Source organism: Macrosteles quadrilineatus, unplaced genomic scaffold, assembly GCF_028750875.1.
Source record: "Macrosteles quadrilineatus isolate MER2022 unplaced genomic scaffold, UCM_ALF_1.0 Scaffold_1__1_contigs__length_201487025, whole genome shotgun sequence".
Taxonomy (NCBI): Eukaryota; Metazoa; Arthropoda; class Insecta; order Hemiptera; family Cicadellidae; genus Macrosteles; species Macrosteles quadrilineatus.
Window position 1 is genome coordinate 64,760,813 of NW_026542594.1, and position 16,008 is coordinate 64,776,820.

The 16,008-nt window shown below is 40.0% G+C and overlaps 1 protein-coding gene across 4 annotated transcripts in view; it reads right to left on the reverse strand.

Annotated features, from left to right (window-relative positions):
* The window catches only part of LOC128983393 (protein FAM166B-like), a 122,349-nt gene that overhangs the window by 41,300 nt on the left and 65,041 nt on the right, over window positions 1–16,008 (reverse strand). The window contains exon 7 of one of the 4 annotated variants that reach the window (XM_054402664.1): window positions 5,026–5,193. The exons of the other annotated variants lie outside the window; for them this stretch is intronic. The gene's annotated coding sequence lies outside the window, so the exon portion shown is untranslated. Of the gene's footprint in view, window positions 1–5,025; window positions 5,194–16,008 lie in introns of those variants that run through there. 4 annotated transcript variants of the gene reach the window in all.

The window sequence follows — 16,008 nt, forward strand, 5'->3', positions numbered from 1 at the left end:
GTTGTGGAGCAGGGCTATCTAGCGGTAGAGCATTGGCTGTAGTCAGTGTGACATGTAGGGACATCCCGGCGTGTTACAAGTGAAGGGTTGGCTCGGCAGCGCACTCTCAACAGTTGTGGAGCAGGGCTATCTAGCGGTAGAGCATTGGCTGTAGTCAGTGTGACATGTAGGGACATCCCGGCGTGTTACAAGTGAAGGGTCGGCTCAGCAGCGCTATCTCAACAGTTGTGGAGCAGGGCTATCTAGCGGTAGAGCATTGGCTGTAGTCAGTGTGACATGTAGGGACATCCCGGCGTGTTACAAGTGAAGGGTCGGCTCAGCAGCGCACTCTCAACAGTTGTGGAGCTGGGCTATCTAGCGGTAGAGCATTGGCTGTAGTCAGTGTGACATGTAGGGACATCCCGGCGTGTTACAAGTGAAGGGTTGGCTCGGCAGCGCACTCTCAACAGTTGTGGAGCAGGGCTATCTAGCGGTAGCGCATTGGCTGTAGTCAGTGGGACATGTAGGGACATCCCGGCGTGTTACAAGTGAAGGGTCGGCTCGGCAGCGCACTCTCAACAGTTGTAGAGCAGGGCTATCTAGCGGTAGAGCATTGGCTGTAGTCAGTGTGACATGTAGGGACATCCCGGCGTGTTACAAGTGAAGGGTCGGCTCGGCAGCGCACTCTCAACAGTTGTGGAGCAGGGCTATCTAGCGGTAGCGCATTGGCTGTAGTCAGTGTGACATGTAGGGACATCCCGGCGTGTTACAAGTGAAGGGTTGGCTCGGCAGCGCACTCTCAACAGTTGTGGAGCAGGGCTATCTAGCGGTAGAGCATTGGCTGTAGTCAGTGTGACATGTAGGGACATCCCGGCGTGTTACAAGTGAAGGGTCGGCTCGGCAGCGCACTCTCAACAGTTGTGGAGCAGGGCTATCTAGCGTTAGAGCATTGGCTGTAGTCAGTGTGACATGTAGGGACATCCCGGCGTGTTACAAGTGAAGGGTCGGCTCGGCAGCGCACTCTCAACAGTTGTGGAGCAGGGCTATCTAGCGGTAGAGCATTGGCTGTAGTCAGTGTGACATGTAGGGACATCCCGGCGTGTTACAAGTGAAGGGTTGGCTCGGCAGCGCACTCTCAACAGTTGTGGAGCAGGGCTATCTAGCGGTAGAGCATTGGCTGTAGTCAGTGTGACATGTAGGGACATCCCGGCGTGTTACAAGTGAAGGGTCGGCTCGGCAGCGCACTCTCAACAGTTGTGGAGCAGGGCTATCTAGCGGTAGAGCATTGGCTGTAGTCAGTGTGACATGTAGGGACATCCCGGCGTGTTACAAGTGAAGGGTTGGCTCGGCAGCGCACTCTCAACAGTTGTGGAGCAGGGCTATCTAGCGGTAGAGCATTGGCTGTAGTCAGTGTGACATGTAGGGACATCCCGGCGTGTTACAAGTGAAGGGTCGGCTCGGCAGCGCACTCTCAACAGTTGTGGAGCAGGGCTATCTAGCGGTAGAGCATTGGCTGTAGTCAGTGTGACATGTAGGGACATCCCGGCGTGTTACAAGTGAAGGGTTGGCTCGGCAGCGCACTCTCAACAGTTGTGGAGCAGGGCTATCTAGCGGTAGAGCATTGGCTGTAGTCAGTGTGACATGTAGGGACATCCCGGCGTGTTACAAGTGAAGGGTCGGCTCGGCAGCGCACTCTCAACAGTTGTGGAGCTGGGCTATCTAGCGGTAGAGCATTGGCTGTAGTCAGTGTGACATGTAGGGACATCCCGGCGTGTTACAAGTGAAGGGTTGGCTCGGCAGCGCACTCTCAACAGTTGTGGAGCAGGGCTATCTAGCGGTAGAGCATTGGCTGTAGTCAGTGTGACATGTAGGGACATCCCGGCGTGTTACAAGTGAAGGGTTGGCTCGGCAGCGCACTCTCAACAGTTGTGGAGCAGGGCTATATAGCGGTAGAGCATTGGCTGTAGTCAGTGTGACATGTAGGGACATCCCGGCGTGTTACAAGTGAAGGGTTGGCTCGGCAGCGCACTCTCAACAGTTGTGGAGCAGGGCTATCTAGCGGTAGAGCATTGGCTGTAGTCAGTGTGACATGTAGGGACATCCCGGCGTGTTACAAGTGAAGGGTTGGCTCGGCAGCGCACTCTCAACAGTTGTGGAGCAGGGCTATCTAACGGTAGAGCATTGGCTGTAGTCAGTGTGACATGTAGGGACATCCCGGCGTGTTACAAGTGAAGGGTTGGCTCGGCAGCGCACTCTCAACAGTTGTGGAGCAGGGCTATATAGCGGTAGAGCATTGGCTGTAGTCAGTGTGACATGTAGGGACATCCCGGCGTGTTACAAGTGAAGGGTTGGCTCGGCAGCGCACTCTCAACAGTTGTGGAGCAGGGCTATCTATTGGTAGCGCATTGGCTGTAGTCAGTGTGACATGTAGGGACATCCCGGCGTGTTACAAGTGAAGGGTTGGCTCGGCAGCGCACTCTCAACAGTTGTGGAGCAGGGCTATCTAGCGGTAGAGCATTGGCTGTAGTCAGTGTGACATGTAGGGACATCCCGGCGTGTTACAAGTGAAGGGTTGGCTCGGCAGCGCACTCTCAACAGTTGTGGAGCAGGGCTATCTAGCGGTAGAGCATTGGCTGTAGTCAGTGTGACATGTAGGGACATCCCGGCGTGTTACAAGTGAAGGGTTGGCTCGGCAGCGCACTCTCAACAGTTGTGGAGCAGGGCTATATAGCGGTAGAGCATTGGCTGTAGTCAGTGTGACATGTAGGGACATCCCGGCGTGTTACAAGTGAAGGGTTGGCTCGGCAGCGCACTCTCAACAGTTGTGGAGCAGGGCTATCTAGCGGTAGAGCATTGGCTGTAGTCAGTGTGACATGTAGGGACATCCCGGCGTGTTACAAGTGAAGGGTTGGCTCGGCAGCGCACTCTCAACAGTTGTGGAGCAGGGCTATCTAACGGTAGAGCATTGGCTGTAGTCAGTGTGACATGTAGGGACATCCCGGCGTGTTACAAGTGAAGGGTTGGCTCGGCAGCGCACTCTCAACAGTTGTGGAGCAGGGCTATATAGCGGTAGAGCATTGGCTGTAGTCAGTGTGACATGTAGGGACATCCCGGCGTGTTACAAGTGAAGGGTTGGCTCGGCAGCGCACTCTCAACAGTTGTGGAGCAGGGCTATCTATTGGTAGCGCATTGGCTGTAGTCAGTGTGACATGTAGGGACATCCCGGCGTGTTACAAGTGAAGGGTTGGCTCGGCAGCGCACTCTCAACAGTTGTGGAGCAGGGCTATCTAGCGGTAGAGCATTGGCTGTAGTCAGTGTGACATGTAGGGACATCCCGGCGTGTTACAAGTGAAGGGTTGGCTCGGCAGCGCACTCTCAACAGTTGTGGAGCAGGGCTATCTAGCGGTAGAGCATTGGCTGTAGTCAGTGTGACATGTAGGGACATCCCGGCGTGTTACAAGTGAAGGGTTGGCTCGGCAGCGCACTCTCAACAGTTGTGGAGCAGGGCTATCTAGCGGTAGAGCATTGGCTGTAGTCAGTGTGACATGTAGGGACATCCCGGCGTGTTACAAGTGAAGGGTTGGCTCGGCAGCGCACTCTCAACAGTTGTGGAGCAGGGCTATCTAGCGGTAGAGCATTGGCTGTAGTCAGTGTGACATGTAGGGACATCCCGGCGTGTTACAAGTGAAGGGTTGGCTCGGCAGCGCACTCTCAACAGTTGTGGAGCAGGGCTATCTAGCGGTAGAGCATTGGCTGTAGTCAGTGTGACATGTAGGGACATCCCGGCGTGTTACAAGTGAAGGGTTGGCTCGGCAGCGCACTCTCAACAGTTGTGGAGCAGGGCTATCTAGCGGTAGAGCATTGGCTGTAGTCAGTGTGACATGTAGGGACATCCCGGCGTGTTACAAGTGAAGGGTTGGCTCGGCAGCGCACTCTCAACAGTTGTGGAGCAGGGCTATCTAGCGGTAGAGCATTGGCTGTAGTCAGTGTGACATGTAGGGACATCCCGGCGTGTTACAAGTGAAGGGTTGGCTCGGCAGCGCACTCTCAACAGTTGTGGAGCAGGGCTATATAGCGGTAGAGCATTGGCTGTAGTCAGTGTGACATGTAGGGACATCCCGGCGTGTTACAAGTGAAGGGTTGGCTCGGCAGCGCACTCTCAACAGTTGTGGAGCAGGGCTATCTAGCGGTAGAGCATTGGCTGTAGTCAGTGTGACATGTAGGGACATCCCGGCGTGTTACAAGTGAAGGGTTGGCTCGGCAGCGCACTCTCAACAGTTGTGGAGCAGGGCTATCTAGCGGTAGAGCATTGGCTGTAGTCAGTGTGACATGTAGGGACATCCCGGCGTGTTACAAGTGAAGGGTTGGCTCGGCAGCGCACTCTCAACAGTTGTGGAGCAGGGCTATCTAGCGGTAGAGCATTGGCTGTAGTCAGTGTGACATGTAGGGACATCCCGGCGTGTTACAAGTGAAGGGTTGGCTCGGCAGCGCACTCTCAACAGTTGTGGAGCAGGGCTATCTAACGGTAGAGCATTGGCTGTAGTCAGTGTGACATGTAGGGACATCCCGGCGTGTTACAAGTGAAGGGTTGGCTCGGCAGCGCACTCTCAACAGTTGTGGAGCAGGGCTATCTAGCGGTAGAGCATTGGCTGTAGTCAGTGTGACATGTAGGGACATCCCGGCGTGTTACAAGTGAAGGGTTGGCTCGGCAGCGCACTCTCAACAGTTGTGGAGCAGGGCTATCTAGCGGTAGAGCATTGGCTGTAGTCAGTGTGACATGTAGGGACATCCCGGCGTGTTACAAGTGAAGGGTCGGCTCGGCAGCGCACTCTCAACAGTTGTGGAGCAGGGCTATCTAGCGGTAGAGCATTGGCTGTAGTCAGTGTGACATGTAGGGACATCCCGGCGTGTTACAAGTGAAGGGTTGGCTCGGCAGCGCACTCTCAACAGTTGTGGAGCAGGGCTATCTAGCGGTAGAGCATTGGCTGTAGTCAGTGTGACATGTAGGGACATCCCGGCGTGTTACAAGTGAAGGGTTGGCTCGGCAGCGCACTCTCAACAGTTGTGGAGCAGGGCTATCTAGCGGTAGCGCATTGGCTGTAGTCAGTGTGACATGTAGGGACATCCCGGCGTGTTACAAGTGAAGGGTCGGCTAGGCAGCGCACTCTCAACAGTTTTGTTTACATGAGACATACCTCTTCTTTTCTCTTGCTCCTGCAATAAAGTATTATTAATATCAGTAATTTTTAAAAGTTTAATTTGTATAATATTTCTTAGCTTATTTGCACAGGTCATCTAAATGTATTATTCAAACTCATTTTTATTGTAGTTTTATTGAACAAAACGTCATTTCCATGACTGTGTAACCTCATGTAAACCTCATGTCATTAGAATGAGTTTCTAATGACAACCTGCCTTACGCACCTCACAAAATATAATTTTTTAGTTCTGATATTCTGATTATAAGTTTAATTTTGGTTTAATCATGTATACAGGGTGATTACAAATTAAATAGACAAAGTGTATATTAAATTAAAATACAAACTGCCTATTACATTTGTAATCACCCTGTATTTAAATAACTTAAAAATTTTAGTTTGAAACTCAATCAAAAGATAAAATGATACCAACAAAACAATTTGAAACTGATTATTTTGACTAGCAGATTAATTAAATCAACTTGTAACGCATTTTTTAAATTTATCGTGCAGCCATGTGATGATGAAAATTCTAAAGCAGCGTATTATTTTGATGATAACTGACCCAATTTTTGGCAGAAGAGTACAACATCGTTAGATCGATTAATCGCTATGAGAATAGTTTTGTGGGTGTTAACCAACTCTTTACTTTTCATAGAGATCCGTACACAAAGATTGAGTGGATTAAGTGAATATACATATGTCAATTTGTGAATAGTTTTAAACCAATATGTCAAGCAGAACAATCTTTAAACACAACCTTAGAAAAATATTATATTTATTATATTCCTCGTAAGAGTGTGGTTAATCTTTAGGATTCTGTCTATGGGGGTATAGACTAAAAAAAAATCCCATATAATGCATGTGGAAATGAAATAATGAACTCTTTCAAAAGCTCATACAGGGTGAGTTTTAATTGTCCCCCCCCCAACTTTTTTCTACATTTTTTCAAATATCAATCCAATACCACTTCCAAACATTGTTGGGTAGTAAGTACTTCATTTTGACAAGGTGGCCATTTCCGGCCGCCATCTTGGATCCGCCATATTGGATGCAAAATTTTTTTTTCAAATGTAAAGGTGGGGTTGTGACCCATTTTTTCGAACAAAATTTTTACCCTGATTACAATGCCGCAAACCGTTTAAAAAAATCTTGATTCATTCTAAAGTTATGAGGGCTTTTTAAAACTTTATTTTTAGCCCATTTTAACATTGTGCATTTACAAACTAAGACCATAATCTCAAAATAGTGCTAGATAAAGATAAGTATACACTACCAGTAATTGTCGACCTATTTTCACTTGGTTATGACTGATGTATTTTTTTCGGCCACCATCTTGGATCCGCCATTTTGAAATGTGATAAATTATTTTAAATATGAAGGGGGCGTTGTGACCCATCATTTCGAACTACTTTTTTAAGCTGAACTTAATTCCATGATCCGTTTTTCATTTTCATTTTTTGATTTTGAAATATTGACATTTTTAACAAAAAAATTTCAATATTTCATAAATAAAACTTGATAACAAAAAATGGATTGCGGCATTGTCTTCAGCTTAAAAAAGTAGTTCGAAATGATGGGTCACAACACCCCCTTCATATTTAAAATAATTTATCACATTTCAAAATGGCGGATCCAAGATGGCGGCCGAAAAAATACATCAGTCATAACCAAGTGAAAATAGGTCGACAATTACTGGTAGTGTATACTTATCTTTATCTAGCACTATTTTGAGATTATGGTCTTAGTTTGTAAATGCACAATGTTAAAATGGGCTAAAAATAAAGTTTTAAAAAGCCCTCATAACTTTAGAATGAATCAAGATTTTTTTTAAACGGTTTGCGGCATTGTAATCAGGGTAAAAATGTAGTTCGAAATAATGGGTCACAACCCCACCTTTACATTTGAAAAAAAAAATTTGCATCCAATATGGCGGATCCAAGATGGCGGCCGGAAATGGCCACCTTGTCAAAATGAAGTACTTACTACCCAACAATGTTTGGAAGTGGTCTGGGATTGATATTTGAAAAAATGTAGAAAAAAGTTGGGGGGGGGGACAATTAAAACTCACCCTGTATAAGAATCAAAAGTTTTGCTGAATTAATACTTTAATACTTAACATTGAAATAGCGACCATACGAATGTAGGCATTTTAAACCAAGTATGGATGGAGATGAGTGTCTGCTTAGTGTAAATACTTAGGATTCGTTACTTTCTGTAAACAATTAACGGATACGTATCTTTGAACAGAAAGAAACTAATACCACTAAAGTTGGCAACACATAATGAAAGTATAAACATAAACCATTAGATTAGACAAATAAGAAAGATGTTAATTACTGAATTAAAATAATAAACTGATTTATTGTTCTGGTTTTGGGGTTCCTTTACAAAGGAAGTTTCTTCTCTCAAGGTCTCTTCAGGAGTTCCTCCTGAGTTTGTACAATAATAATAACAGAGCAACATAAAAGCTAGTCAGACATGAAAATTTTCGACCAAACACCCTTAAAAAACTTTAGACAGTCGATTAAGGAATACTTTCACGGAAACAATCTTTTTCATGGTATAAAATTATCTGTTGAGGCACGGTGTAGCTATTTAATTAAATTAGTATGAATAAGACGTTGACGGAATATATTATTCACTGAATGGTATGAATAAATACAGAAATAAACAAAACCTACAAATTCAATATGAGCGTCCACACGACACGTCTACTCGGGGGAACAAGGGAAGAGTAATTGGGCAAACGAATCCTCAGTGGTGTACATATTGTGACAATGGATGGCGACATGGACAATTCAGCTTGGCCTGGCTGGTGTTCGTCGCTACATTTACATATAGAATTCTCAGTGTCAAGGCAATTATATAACAATAATGATATCGGTAATCTGACACACGGTAAAAATAACTTCTGATTTGATTGTAAGGAAATTTTAACGCAGTTTTTTTTTACAATAGTTGCTCATAGCTTCTTCAGTAATATGCTTAAGAGGTATATTTTAGTTAGTCACTATCGTCGCCGCAGCTATAAAATACCATGTTATACTAAACTCTACCTTCCTCGATTACACAGATATTTGTTTGTTTTTTACGATGAAAAGATAACATAAAATAACTTCAATAATATAACGTTTGAAATTTAATGTATATGCTAAGTAATCTCAACAAATTTAAATTACCTCTAATCATTGGCAAAAACCTATCGAATGTGGCTCTATGAAAATCACGAATTTTTATATAAATTAGTGGCTAGTTAATATCACTAAGCCTCGACACACCACTTTCCCTGATTTGATGAAGTTCTAAAAGCAGCTGAATACACCATAGTATGGTTTTGGTAAATAACATATTTTCTCGAGAGCCTGTAACTCTTTTTCCCAAGGTGCAAACTCAATAAAACGTTTTTTAAACAACCGAAAAATAACAAATTTGAAAATACTTAAAAACAAGGATAAAAACACTTCGCTTAACACCAGATAACCAAAATAAAGCATAGTTAATACAATTTATTAAAGTTTAAGGTTATGATTGCTAAAGAACGACGACAATGTGGATTATAAAATGACTACTAATCAATTATTTACTGATGAAAAGGAATGCAATAATGAAAGTTGTGATTTCTCACCTCGGTTAACAAAACACACTAATTAAATTATCATTTATAAATTATAATTATCACATAAATTATCACTTTTGATAGTTTAATAATTTTCCAAAACAATATCGCTTTTTAATGTGGAGAAATGGTAAAATACATTTATCAGTTTAAAGTAAAAATGTGAGCTAACTTCAACCTAAAAGCCTTGCCACACTTTTCATTTTGGTTATCATTATGCTTTGGTGTCACCAAGACATCCCATCTATATGGATCAGCTGTAGCAAATTTTTTACTAAAAAAGAATGTAGCTGTGTGAGCCAGTCACAGATTGCGCTAGTGTCTAAAACTCTATTTTGTACCTTATTTTTTGTTACTGACATGGTTGCTGTGTCACAACAGTTGCTATAGCTCATAATAAGTCATTCCATCAGTTTGACTTGGTAAAAACCATCGTGTAATCGGCAGAAATCAGTAATTTAGATCAGCGCAATCTGTAGGTGGCTCACATCATTTAAGAGAAATTTTATTAAATACATGACGACAACGATGGGGATGGAATATCTTGGCAACATACACGACAGCGAACCCATGACTGGCCTAGCACTATCCTGACGTCTAAATTGTAAAACATTTTTCGTGAAGGAAATCTGCAGAGTTAACCTAAGTTGCATATAATATTTAGACAAATAGACTATAAGGTACATACCGGTCGACAAATCTACGCATACCGTTAGAAAGCTATTTTCCTGTAGGTGTGCAGAATCCCTTTATAAATTTAAATAGGCTCAAAGATAAGCACAAAAAATTAGTTTAAAAATTTGAAAAAATTAACATGGATCTTATGCGTTGCCATGCTGGTGACGAAATAACAACGAAATATAAACAGAAAATCAAAACAAATGGAAGAAACTCCAATCACATGTTTTATTTACAGTGTGAGGTGAAAATAGAGAAGTGAGTAAGTTTACATTACATATTTTTGGTCGAGTTTCGACCACTGGACGACCTCTCGTACTTATTTAATACGCAAGCAGGATTTTTGTAACAATTACTCCTCCGAAACTACTGAACCAATTGACAAGTTTTTTGTGTCATTGGAAAGAGCATAACGTGAAGTTGTGCATGAAACTTTCTTTTTAGGGAAATAATTAGAGAGTGAGGCCCTGGGGCCCTTTAAAGTTTCGTATTTCTCCATAAGATTAACATGGGAAACAAAAATTGTTTTTAAACTCCAGCTGTTGTCAAAAAATTAAATATTATAAATCTGTCTCCATGGAAGCATGAGAAAATTCACAATGTTTACATTTGCTTTGACTTGAATGTAAACAAGCAGAACTATCAAATACCTATTTCACAATTTCAGACAGCTGATAAAAAAAAAACAACTATGTGGTAGGTTTATTTAATCTTAAACTTTGTGATAGATTATTTTTTGTAAATCTATTTCAATGATTACTAAACAGACTTTTCCCGTTGCAAAGCAAAAATTAATAGTGAGAAGAAGAGCATGTTAATTGTAAACCGTCAATGTGTAAATTATGTTGTATTTAAAATGTGTATAGTTTTGGATAGGCCTATTGGTTTGTGTTTAATGATATAAGTTATTAGTTATTGAATTTTTATTTTAAGGATTTGGCATATGAGTAAAGCGGCCCACACACTGGGGCGCTTGTGCGCGCACATGTGACGCGCGAACAGCTCTACGCACATGCGCCTCAATGTGTGGGTAAATGTGCCCATGCTCGCGACGCGCATGCGAGGTGCCTGGTGCCTGCCGCCGGACCTTCGAGCATCGTCACAAGTGCGCGAGCTTGTTATGATGCGCGCCAGTCTGTGGGAAACCGAGGCACATGTTCGCAAGCTAGCAGTACTAACCATAGCTGCATATACTGTAAATCGGGAAATGCAAGGTCTCTGCGCCTGCGTGGCACAGTGTAACATTAACTGCCCCACGTGTTGTATTTTATTTGTCCTTGTTTTTAGGTTAATAACTTCTTTGTTGTGCGGTTAAGATGTCCTGTAATGACATAAGAAAGTTTTGGTCTGAGTTTATAGAGATTTATAGACCACAAACATGTTCTTGGGACGTGAAAATTGTAAACTTTTCAAACAATTAAATGAGAAAAGAAATTAAGGAGCTATTAATAACAAAATGCAAGGGGGTGTTTCCTGACAGTGACGATAAGTTTGTGGATACTGAAATTAACTCTTTGAGAGCTTCATATCGATGTGAACCAATTAATTAGAACTAATTAAACTAATTAAATCTAAGTCTATAACCCTTATACTCTAAATACGACCCTTATACCCTTATATTAAATAATACAACCCTTATATTCTTTAATACCTTATTTCTCACTATTTTTGGCCCATAATCGTATTGTAAAACCAACAACCATAATACAGTACATACAACTGATTACTACTCAATTAATTGAAGTACAATCACGACTGATGTCTTTTTTGAAGGAAAATTTTATTCTTTAGTGACTTTGCTTGCAAATTTAAAAAAAAATGTCTTTGTTAAAAAATGCAAAATTAAAAATTAATATTAAAAAAATAGCATGGTGACGATACAATGGAGTTTAGCCCACTATTAGCATCGTCAAAGACGGTGGTGCGCGCGCATGTGTCTGTAGTGTGTGGTCAACATTTAAGTCGCACATGTGCCTCGAGCCGCTCGCAGTCGCCTCATCACGAGCCACGCAAGGCACATGCGCGCTAGTGTGTGGGCCGCTTTAGTCTATGATAAATAACACCATTTCAGAATTTTGCCAGTTTTTGCCTAACTCTGTCCTATAGAGTTTAAAGTACGGTAGCCTACACCTGATTGTCTACAAACTGGCTAAATAACTCTAGGTACGGTACTTTATAAACGCTGACAGCCATTTTACGTTGACTTAAATTGTAAGCTTACCTTTTCCCGTCCATGGGCAGTTTGATTGTTAATAATTAACCCTTTAAACTGGAATAGGACTGTTATGTAAATTGTGAGTATTTCCATTGGTTAATAATCTTTTAGTTGACTCTTTTAAAATCATCGGAATTATGACTGTTATTAGTTTTTAAACAAGTTATTTGTTTACAAATAACTCCTGTACTTCTTTGCAATTGCTCGATTTCGAGCAACATGTACACTAGTTTAAATAAATACACAAAGACATAACGCACGAAAAACATTTAACATTAAAAAAATGTGTGTAAAAAATATATGCCTACTAATAACCGGTCGCGGTACGGAGGCAGGCTGCAAAAGTCTACTGTGCCAAAGTGGTTATAATAACAAAGTCAATGAATTAAAAAAATAGATTGTATATATAAATAAAGATTCCGCAAAAACCTATCAAAGGAGGATGAAGAAACTATTAAATGACTCCAAAACAGTTTTGTTTAGGATGAAGCAAAATATTTAAAGGTAATGAACCCCTTAGCTCCAGTTTTTTGTAATTTCAGTAAATTCAGTATTGCAAAATTAAAAATTCAAGAACTATAATGTTATACAAATTGTTAACAAGTTATTGTATTTTACAGCGTACAGATTTATGGGAATCATCAGCCTATTATTTGGGGAATGTATGTCGGGTAATTTATTTAAACCCCTTCTTTTAGCAGTGAGGACCGTGTGTAAAAATCAACGATCACATAAGACCAAAATGGTAAAAATGTTATACCCCGGGGCTTGGAAGCAAGGTTATAACAAAATTATAGTTTTGTTAGTGAATTTCTCATATAGGGAATAAATAAGCTATTGAGGTCTCATGTTGTACCTGGACTCGGGTGATCGGCTATGTATGTTCGTTAATCGTTAGTGCAATAGCTCGAGTACTGTAAATATCAACCGATTTTGATGAAATTTGGCCCAACTAAATTTATAAATCTACGATTATACAAACGAGTACGCGAACCATGTCGTCATAAAAGGGGGGGGGGCGTTTTGTGGAGTAAAATTTGTTTCACCCTTTTTTACCCACAAAACGTAAAATTTTGTAATTTCTTTCTATGTCATTTTAATGTAAAAACGTATAATTTAGTATGCATTGTGGTACGGCAAATGGATACGGAAACATTGTTTTTAAAATCGCTAATGTTAGCTTGTTTATGGATATATTTTTACCGATTTTGGTAAACTTATTTATTTCATACCAAGATACTAAAATATTGCTGAAAACACACTCCTTATATCAGCAAACCTCAGTGATTATTCAAACTAATGTTATTTAAAAAGAGAATAAGTCTGGTATGTTTAAGGAAATATTTTAGTGGAAATTATATCAGGCAAATAGAAATTTGCCTAGTCTACAGGTGTGGTTTGCTGTGGCGGATGTATATTAAACGCTATTATGTTTTCATATCATGTATACTTTGTGTAACCATGTCTAAGATTCAAAAATCGCTTTTATTGTGACTTTTAAATACCACGATTTTTAAAGCCAATCAGGGACCAGAATGCAAACCAATTTCCAATTACCTTATAGCATCTGTTCCCATATAAAGTAGCCAAAAATAAATAATATTATTTCCAAGCATATTTTCAAACTGGTTTGTTTAGATTGAATAAGTACAGTATATAGAAACACATTTTTCCAACCAATATAACCAAATGGCTATCATGATTAGTGTTGAAATTATCTATGTTTCACGTTACTATAATGGTTTAATAACTTAGTGGAATAGTGCAGCTAATAGTCAATATTTGTTATTCATTATAACTATGCAAATTTCAAGTCTGTCTTTTCCTGTTCTATTTGAATACATTTCAAATCGAAGGCGCACTTGCCCAGGGCCCATTGCCTTCCAGCAGCCACAATATTAAACTCCAGTGTATTTTTTATATTGTTAGTTTTTATGAGTTTATTTAGTTGCAAAGTAGTTTTTTTTCTGCACTAATTAATAGGTCAATCGATGCATCGGTGATATTTTAGATAGAGCTACCTTCAATAATTTATATTATGAAATTATGTTCAGCTGTACCCTTACGATCATGTGTTGTGTTTTTGTTCAGCTATTTCTCAGTATTGTAAGTGGCAGACCCTTTAAAGCTTCCGCCTTTGATAATTTTTACCTGAAACGTTTACCTTATCAAACATCAACAAAGTCGTTTAAAAGATCAAAAGGTATCAAGTTGGTATTGTGTGCGGAGATAGGCTACTATCCATTCCAACTAGAGTATGAAAAATGATAGCTTACTGAAAAATGCTTTACTACTCCTAAAAGGAAATTACTGTATTTGATTTTATACACCTTAAGATATACAATATCAATACTGCATTAGCTTACCGATTTGAGACTTCAAATGGCGGCCAGAGAGGCTAAACATGTGTTTGTTAGAGAGAGTGAAAACAGTAGTGTTATTTTAAACCAGTCGCAACCAAATTATCTATAATATTAAAACGAAACAGTGTTTTTTTATTTAACGATTCTGAATCAACCACTCGACGGATTTTCATGATTTTTGTGTTGAAAGAAAGATAATTTTGAGAACTAGGGAATGTCGAAGCCATAATTTTAGTTTAGGGTCCCAGTTTTTTAGAAATTAAGTTTGAATTTTTAAAAAGTCTAGCAGCCGACGCTAAGATTCTAAACTAGCTTTTGGCATAAAATAATTTGCTTAACATAACAGCTGGTAATATTCAGCTTTTGTGTCACAAATTCAGCATTTGGATAATAATTACATGCATAGGGTTGACTTATTTATACTATGTGTAATGCTATGCTCATTGATACGTCCATTTTATGGGTAAGAGGATGGCAGACTATTTAAATATTCATGGTAAAATGATAGATGTTCTAACTTATTTTTTAGAGCAATCTTTAAAATTTTACGTTTGTTTTAGTGCAATATAATTTGTTTTAACTAACAGCTGGTTGAATATAAAAGTTGTATTTCAAACTAACAGGTTAGTTTATTATTCTGGGATGTTGGCATTGAATATAGAAAATAAGTAAGATTCAAGATTCTATAACCACTGATGTATACAAATCGAGGATCTGCCCCCGAGTATTCAAAGGAAAAATTATGCAAATTATTTTTCTGTTCGACTTTTTGAGGAAAGAATAGTAAAATAACAATGTGTACATGTTTTAATTCATCTTGGCAGCTTTTTGTTTACAGGAAATGGTTAACTGCTTGAACTTTGCTTGGATTAGAAATGGAAATATTAATATAATTTCAGTTTTAGTTGACTTTTCAATCCCGTACGTAGGACGGGCCAACAGCTCGTTATATTTATATTTTATTTAGACCTACTATTAAACATTATTTTTTTAAACCTCTCTTTCTCAAACTGTAATTGAATTGTGTATGATGACTCAAAAGATCCTCTAGGCTACATTGCATCTACAGCGCCCAGATCTCGGTTCGAACTGCCGAGACTAGCTAGCGATGGTGTGGTATCAATATTGTAAAAAGCAATATAATATGTAAGTATATCGAAATGTAGTACCATATACACCTTCAGTATGCAGATCGGACTTTTTAGTTTCATTGTCTTGCAATCGTTTTGTACATGCAATTACGATTAATTTATCTACACGGATGGTTAACCGAGTAATCGATGGATCTAATCAAAACTAATATTAGCACAAACGGCATTAGTTTTATACAGATACTGTTGTATTTATTTAGCAGATAAGCCAGCGCGTGTCCACCGCTCGGTTGTACAGCTACATTTTTGCATACAATTACCATATTCACCATACTAATATGTTACAATAGTCCAATGTTGTGTCACACATACAAATCTCCGACAATCTAAACAAAATTACATTGAACATTACCTTAAAATTACATTATTGTTGCAATTGTATTTCAGTTATAGTATAAAGATGAGATTAGCACTATTTGAAGAAAATTATATATTTAGTTTAATTGATATACAAGATTTCCTAGAGAAATCTTACATACTACGTATATAATATGGCCCTAGTTTCGTAATTTGCTGTTGGTGCTTGGTAAGAGTTAAGTATTAATCACCTATAAATACACTTATGCATATATCTAGAAGTATTATTTAACTCATATTTGGGTGTTGTTTTAAAGCGACGTTACTAACCAACACGTAATAAACTTAAATGCCCCCGCCGCAGCAAACCCGCCGACTAAGCGAATTCCCATTTGTCTGAATTGATTTTCAATTAAACCTATTTAAATAACATAAGCTTTAATAACAAGTACCTAGGTTTGCTGCTACAAGGGAACTGATAAAGTGTACTTTATAGTAAAATATTAAT